Source organism: Cornus florida, unplaced genomic scaffold (assembly GCF_030987335.1).
Source record: "Cornus florida cultivar Cherokee Brave unplaced genomic scaffold, ASM3098733v1 CherokeeBrave_3.0.0_Hap2_Chr05, whole genome shotgun sequence".
NCBI classification, from domain to species: domain Eukaryota; kingdom Viridiplantae; phylum Streptophyta; class Magnoliopsida; order Cornales; family Cornaceae; genus Cornus; species Cornus florida.
Genome location: NW_026775575.1, coordinates 91731543 through 91739776, shown reverse-complemented (window position 1 = coordinate 91739776; position 8234 = coordinate 91731543). Strand labels below are relative to the sequence as shown.

Sequence of the window (8234 nt, the reverse complement as noted above, 5' to 3'; positions counted from 1 at the left end):
TTCCGTTTGTGGCTAAAACAAAAGCTTATTCATCTGAAGGAAGCCTTTTCTTCTAATATAAGCTCGAACAATTTCTCTGGGGAGCTGCCGGGAACATTTGCAGACCTGACCACTTTGAAGGACTTGTATGTCACGCCCCGCTTCCCGCTAAAGCGTGAATCAAACACCAATACTAAAAAAAAAAATCACAACCTGCTTGATAACATAAAGGAAATCCAAACTCATAGCCAAAAACCCTTAAACAACAACTAACGTACCCATGATCATTCCGTCCATAGTCTTTATATACAACCAAAAGTTCCATTTACAATCACAAAAGGAGATACACACAAGTCCCCACTAGGCTGCTCATTATATACATAATTTATAACCCAAACAACAAGGCAGCCGCCGGTACAAAAAAAATATATACATAGCAGTCTCCCACGGACTGCCACGCCTCCATGAAAGAAACCCGCCTAATGCCATCCCTACTCCTGCACCGCGACCTTTTCACCACCACTAGGACCTGAAAAGAAATTTTAGAAAAAGGGTGAGCTCAAAAGAGCCCAGAATTTCCGATTTTATGAAAAATAAATAGAAATATATATATATTTTTCTTAAAATCAAGATTCAAATGAACCTTCTTTAATAGTTGAGGTAGCGAAGAACTATAGCCATGTGGAAATTTTAACTGAACACTTAAGTAGGCTGTCCACGAATACAAAACTAAAATATATATAGTATTCCAACTCAATGAAAAAATTAAAAATTTTATTCAAAATTCATCTCATATCAACTCTCATGTATCTAGAAAAATCAAGAAATTGATTTGCTCATCAAAGGTAACCAATCCCGCAAAACAATAGTAATCAAAATCGGTCCAATACTGTGTACCCCCACGCGTCTTTAAGGACCTACCCCTCGGGACCGCTGCCCCCGTCATTCGGATTAAGGGGCTCTCACCCCGGGACCGTGAACACCCCCTCGTTAGGGCTCGGGCCATTTAAGGTTTTTCAACCTAAGGGAAACTCTTACCCTACCTATTTGACTCTGAGTCACATACACAGTTGAAAAAAAAAACATAATCAATTACCACCGTAGGCAGCCTTACCCAAAAACATTTTCATTCTCCTACATAATCACAATTTACAAATATAAATTTACTAATAAATCAATACTACTAATTCATAAATCAAATATTACAAATATAATAAAATAAACAAGAAATCTACATGCAATACAAATCTGTAAAAGAGAACTTCAAAGAAATACTACCAGCAAAGAGCATAATCTGTGCACAGCCTTCATGAGCATAAAATACCCATTTTAACAAGGCTACTCGCTATCTAAAAAAAATCTTTCAGCAAATAAAAAAAATATTATTTACTCAAAAGTTCGTATAAAGTCTTCTATTGACCAAACTGATATACACGAAAACTAATTGTAACCCAATTGATTGTAATATGAAATTCACAATAAATATTCCAGAAAGAAACTATATACAGGAATTAATTTTAGTCACACAAAATAGAGGGATTTCTGGGTGAAAAGTAATCCCATGGACTACCTTACACACTAAAATGATTCCATAATGAATTCAATAGGTAAGTAAATCAAATCAAATAAAATTCCACAAGTTCAATTTATAGGATATTTCAATGCCTTAAAACTTCAAAGAAAATAGTAAAAGTAAAAGTATGAAAATAGCATTCCGAAAGCCAATCTAGTGTTCTGTTCAGATTCCACAACAAGACTAAATTTACAAAAATTTCAGATTATTGGCCAACAGATTACACAACTAAAACAATATTTTGAGAGAATATCCGGAAGCAAAAGTTTCAAACTTTCCTTTTCTTTTAAATACCAGATTTGAAAATAAAAAAAAAAAATTAAGATCTGAAAACCTACCTCCTTATGGCTACCGGTTCCTCCTTCCTCCTCCCTCCAGTCTCTCTCTCTCTCTCTAGCCGAGACCAAGTGATGTGTGTGTGTGTGTGTGTGTGTGGGGTTTTGTACTCTATTATATAAAGATATATACACTTTCCACTAAGCCTTGAAGACTTTTGAGTCAACTAAGCTTCTTCCAGAAGCTTTAATGCAAGTGGAAATACACCTGGCAACTTCATCCCATGCATAAGGACAAGTGTTACTGTTGCCACCACTATACTCCTACAAGTGCCACATAACATTATCCATTCTTTCTTTTAAACAAATAATACACCACTAAAAATAAACAAACGGAGGATATCACATTGTATGTATCTAAAGTTGATTTATTTTTATTTTTTTATGTCTAGATACTTATTTGTGTCTAAATTTTAAAATCAATTGTTCCATTTATTCTTTTACACATTGCGATAGGATTAGTGACAACAGCTTTACAGGAAAGATTTTTAATTTCATCCAAAACTGAACAAATCTCGAAAAATTGTGCGACTTTTACTTGTTTTAGTATTTCAATTTTTCTTTGGAAGATGTTCTCTGTTTATCTATTCATTTAAATAAAATTATGACAGGGTGATTCAGGCTAGTGGTTTGGATGGGCCAATTCATTCTGGAATTTTTCTCTTGAAAAATCTGACTGACTTGTAAGTAAATTCCTCTTTTCATAGATTTACCCATTTTATGTAAAAATAATATCTAATGTGTGTTCATTCTTCATTAAAATAAAAACAAACGCAGGAGAATCAGTGACTTAAGTGGAAGCGAAGCAGCTGACTTAAGTGGAAGCGAAGCAGCTTTTCCACTTCGTAGTAATATGAAAATCATGAAGACACTGTGCGTTGAAAGTTTCTATATTCTCTTATGGAATATATATTATTATTATCTTCCTGTGTTTTCAAGTGATATATATATGTGTGTGTGTGTGTGTGATTGCATCGCAGAATATTAAGGAGCTGTAACATTATGGGACAGATACCTGATTATATTGGAGAAATGGCAAAGTTGCAAACCTTGTTATTGTACCTTTCTTTTCTATTATCTTTTTTCATGTATCTCTTATTTTCTTAATTGGCTTTTTGATCACATACTTATCTCTTGTTTCTCCTGATTTCTCTTGGAGAGACCTTAACTTTAACAAACTAAGTGGAGAAATTCCAAGAAGCTTTGTTCCCTTATCAGACACAAAGTACATGTAAGGAATTTGATTCTTAATTTTTTGCTTTTTTTTTTTTTAGTTAAAAGGTAAGCTTGTATTAGAAGAAGGAAAGAATTTACAGGGAAGTCCAAATAGGACAAACACAGACTGCCTAAGCAGAAACAAAGCAAAAGCACTACTTCCAGATAGGGCTGCAAGTTGGGCGGGTTAGCCCAGTCCAGCCCAACCCCAACCCAAAAATTTTAAAATTTGGACACGCAATTTACAAATCGGGTTCATGCTCGGGTTGGATTTTGTCAAAACCCAAACAATTCGGGTTGGGCTCGAGCTCAACCCGAACCCAACCCAAAACCCAAAATTAATTTTTTTTTTTTTTTCTCTTTTCTCTCTCCTCCCCGAAATTTTTTTTCTCTCTCCTCTCTTTTCTTTCTTTTTCTTCTTTCTGCCCGAATATTTTTTTTTTTTTTTTCTCTCTCTCCTCTCTCTTCTTTCCCTTTCTTCTTTCTTCTTTCTGCCCGAATATATATTTTTTTTTTCTCTCTCTCCTCTCTTCTTTCTCTTTCTCTTTCTTCTTTCTTCTTTCTCTCTCTGCCCGAATTTTTTTTTTTTCTCTTTTCTCTTTTCTTTTCTCTTCTTTCTCTTTCTCTTTTTCTTTCTCTCTCTCTCTGCCGCCGTCCTCAGCCGATCCACCGCCGCCGCCGTCACTTCCAAAAATAAAAACAAAACCCATACATACAAGTTAGCAGTTGCAGAGAGAGAGGGGGGCAAGCTTGAGACGGCTGAAGCTTGCGAACGGCAAGAATTGGAACAGCCGGCGATGGAAACTGAAACATATGGGTTTTGATTTTTTGAACAATCTGAAATGATCTGAAATATATGGATTTTGAACTTTTGATTCTTGCAGACAGATCTGAAATATATGGATTTTGAACTTCTGATTCTTGTAGATTTTGTAGTTTGAAGTTGCAGAGAGAGAGAGAGAGTTGAGAATGAGACAGGGGAGGCTGAAATGATTTGCCCTAAATTTTTTTTGTTTTTTAATAATATATATATATATATATATATATATATATATATCTATATAATATATATATTTTCCAAAAAAAAAATATAAATAATTTTTAAAAAGTCAACCCGTCAACCCGACCCGATCGGCCCAAAAATATTCGGGCTGGGTTTTTACTATAACCCATGTTAAGTATAATTCGGGTTGGCCCAACCCAACCCTATTCGGGTTGAGGTTGGGTTGGGACTGGGCTAGGTTGAACCCGCCCAACTTGCAACTCTACTTCCAGATACATCAGCAAACCAAAAGAAAACTACAAGCAAATCAACAACTTTCCAGTTACATGCACTACTTTTTTCTAGTTACAACCATAATGAACACCAACTCTCAGTAGAAAGCCAGAGAGTGAGCATTTGCTAAGTAGCAGCCATCATTGAAGAGCTTCTGTAGGTCCTCAAGTTTATTCATTTTCCTCAAATCAGTTGAACTTTTCAGTATGATTGAAACAAGTTTCCCTCTAGTACAATTCCTGATCTGATTAATGACTGTGGATGGGGATGAAGAGGAATTCCTAAAAGCTCTATTGTTCCTCTCCATCTAAAGAAAATAAACAGCAGCTGAGAGAAGTAACTTGTGGACAAGGAATCCCTTTGAGCTCCAGTTATCAGAACACCACGAAATTAAGCCCCTCCAACTCGCTGGCTGAATGTAGAATCCAGCTGTGTGTTGAACAAAAGTCCAGATTTTCTTTGAGAATTCACACTTGAAGAATAAGTGATCCATAGACTTGCTGTTGGACAAACAAAGATAGCATGCATTGATGTGGTGTTTGTGCTTCATAGACTTCCTATCCAGTGTGTTAAGTCTACCCTTTGTTGCCAGCCAAGCAATAAAACTTTGCTTGGGAATATGGAATTTGAACCAAACAATATGATGCCAAGGAAAGACGAATGTGGGTGGGAGCAAGTACTTAATTGTGTGAGCAAGGGAAAAGTTTAAGTTTGGTGAGGGTAAGCAAATAATTGTATCAGGTTCATTTGAAGGGGTTGGCAGATCATGAAGCTGGGAATGAAAGTTTTACGATCGGAAGAATGGGATGTGTGCTACTGAGGGTGGAACAACCCAATGGTTCAAGGAAATTAGGTTACCAACTTTGACTCTCATGTCCAGTTGAAGAATTTCCCCAACATTCAGGTTGAGCTGTTGAATTAAAGGTCCATTTGGTAGCCAAAAGTCCATCCACATCATTGTGTCTGTGCCTTTTCCCATCTTATGTTTCAACAATCCTCTTGCCATGCCCCTTAACTTTAGTAATCTTCTCCAGAACCCTGAACTTAAGGCTGTTGGATTCACAGCCCAAAAGCTTCTAGCTTTAATCAAGTATCTATATGCCCAACCAACCCATAAACTATCCTTCCTTCTGGCAAACAACTTCCAGATATGTTTCAAATTAGCAATGATGTTGGCCATTTCAAGATTAGGAAAACCCAAACCTCAATTAATTTTAGGTCTGCAAACCACATCCCATGCCACTTTAGCACAAGAATTCTTTAGTTCAAGGCCTGACCATAAGAATCTCATCAAAATTTGATTAACTTCATCAATAACCTTTTTAGGCAACACAAAAGTCTGAGCCCAATAGGATTGCATTGAGCAAAGGATGAACTTAATGAGGACTGCCCTCCCTGCAAAGGAGAAGAATCTAGCAGACCACCTCTTCACCCTTGCAGTGAGTCTAACAACAAGTGTAGTACAGTCTGCTGCACTAAGGGCCTTGGATGAGAGTGGCAAACCTAGGTGGGTTACAGGAAGAGTGCCAGTTCCAAACTGCAATAAGGCAAGTATATCTGCTTTCACCTGATTATCAGCCCCAGCAAAGAAGACTAAACTTTTGGATACATTAATGCTTAAACCAGAAATTGTGAGGAAGTTATTGAGGGCTTGATAAAGAGTTTGGACTGAGGAAGGCTGCCATGTGAGAATAATAACACATCATCCGCAAATGATAGATAGGAAAGAGCCAGTTTGCTACATCTCCAATGATACTTATAGTCTGGTTGCTGCTAATTGAGTTAGACAAGGAGAGTGAGAGGACCTCCATAGCAATGATAAACAATAGTGGGGAAAAGGGGTCCCCTTGTCGAATCCCTCTTTTTCCCTTAAAGAACCCAAAGAGTGCCCCATTTAGAGAAATGGAGTAGGAAGGTGTGGTGATACATTGAGTGTTGGTAAAATATACGCTTAATGTGACTTTTAAGATATAACAACCCTTATACTAATATGTCATGAGATAATTAACAATATGCTAATAAATCATTAATTAAATATGCAACTCTATATTTAATTAAATATACAAAATAAAGCAATAAAATAATAATAATATGCAAGGAATGAACCTGGACCGAGGCTAGTATTGGATACTATATCCTTAAGACAGATTCGCCCCGCTATGGTGCTAACGGACTCAGTGGCGTCTATCTCCCAGGATACAACGGTCTACATCCACCAGTAGCAGCACTACAAACTCGTGGATACGGCGAACCTCCTCTGTGTAATACTCTCTCTGACTAAAAAATGCATCTATATACTATATAAATGCTGAATTAGGTGTAATCCGAACCAAATGGTTCGGACCAATCTTAATATGGCTCGATGAAATTGGATTAGGGTCTAAGTGATTCGGACCACTTAACCTATGGTTTGAACCCACTTAGGTTGGGTTCAAGTCTAGAGAGGGAGATAGAAGAAAAATGAAAAATGAACGAATTGCAAATGATCCAAATGGGGGTATTTATAGAAACAGAAATGCCTTTTCGGATTGGGTGTATCTCTTCATTATTGAACACAACCATTGCAATAGGTTGCAATGGTTCACATGGTGTCTATTCACCACTAGACACATCTATTCCAATAGGTTGCAATGGTTCACGTGGTGTCTGTTCACCAATAGACACATCCATTCCAATAGGTTGCAATGTGTCTTTTCGAGTGGGTGTAACCATGGGTCATGATGGTTCGGAAAAAGGTGTAACCTTTCGAAAAAACTAAAAGTGGATTTTTAATTTAAAAGGTGTAACCTTTTAGAAAAACTAAAATATGGTTTTTTAATTTAAAAGGTGTAACCTTTTAGAAAAACTAAAAAGTAGTTTTTTTTTTTTTTTTTTAATTTAAAAAACCAACCACCCAAAAAACCCACTCATTTGTAAAACCTATTTAAATAAGCCCAGCCCAAAATTAGGCCCAATCCAAAATTCCAAAAAAGAATAATCTGGACTTTACAATTAGGCCCAAGCTCAAGCCCAAATCATAAACTCAGCTTATTTAAATTTCAATTTGTTTCAACATTTTTTCCATGTGGAACAAACACTTCCCACATTTTGCATACCCATTTAGGCTTATCAAAACACCACACTTTGGAGCTAATTTCTCATTCATCCAGAAACGGATTTCAGAAAGTAAATATACCACATTCATCTCCTTATGGAGAGAAACGGGCTTGTCTAGAGATCCGTAAAAAATTATTAACGGAATCTATTTCAAATCTCATCCAAAGTTTATGTTTTTAATGCCCCCGTTTCCAACAATCCCCCACATGAATGGAAATTTGCGTAAAATGCAAAAGATGATCATGCAGACACTAGAGAGAGTATAGTCAAAAAGTTACTGCATCAGGATAGGTGGCTTTTGGCTTTGAACCTTCCCTAATGTATTGCTATCGGATTTACTGGCTAACCAGTGAACGCGATGTCTTGAACTGTTTAGCCATTTGTGTAAACCAAGACAATAACAAACACACAGTAGCTTTCCTCACAAAGTTGGTTCTCATTGTTGTGTTCATTTTGGCCCTGAACAAGTCCTGGTATTCAATGAGTGCTCTAAAAAACTTAGCCTTTATAGTTCTCATAGAAGCGGCCCCACTTCACACTCATATAGGTGACTTCTTATTAAGAGTATCCTACCAAACCCCACTTGAATTTTCAAGGTATAAGAGTCATTAAAAGCGTAGCTTATCCTGATCATCGTTGTAGGTAGCACTGTCTCATCATAGAAATGGGTAGAATATTTATATCTTCCCAGTGCTTTTGGTGAGTCACTCAGAATTTCTGTTGTCCCTTTGAATCTAGATCTTGGGATCTCCAGTCAGCT

General features: G+C 36.7%; 1 long non-coding RNA gene across 1 annotated transcript; it reads right to left on the bottom strand.

Annotated features, from left to right (window-relative positions):
• Nucleotides 1-237: 237 nt before the first annotated feature.
• Nucleotides 238-2706, bottom strand: LOC132307614 (uncharacterized). The gene is made up of 2 exons (XR_009482279.1): nucleotides 1891-2706; nucleotides 238-508 (listed from the first exon to the last, which is right to left on the bottom strand). It is a non-coding gene; the product is annotated as an uncharacterized LOC132307614 (long non-coding RNA).
• Nucleotides 2707-8234: the final 5528 nt, after the last annotated feature.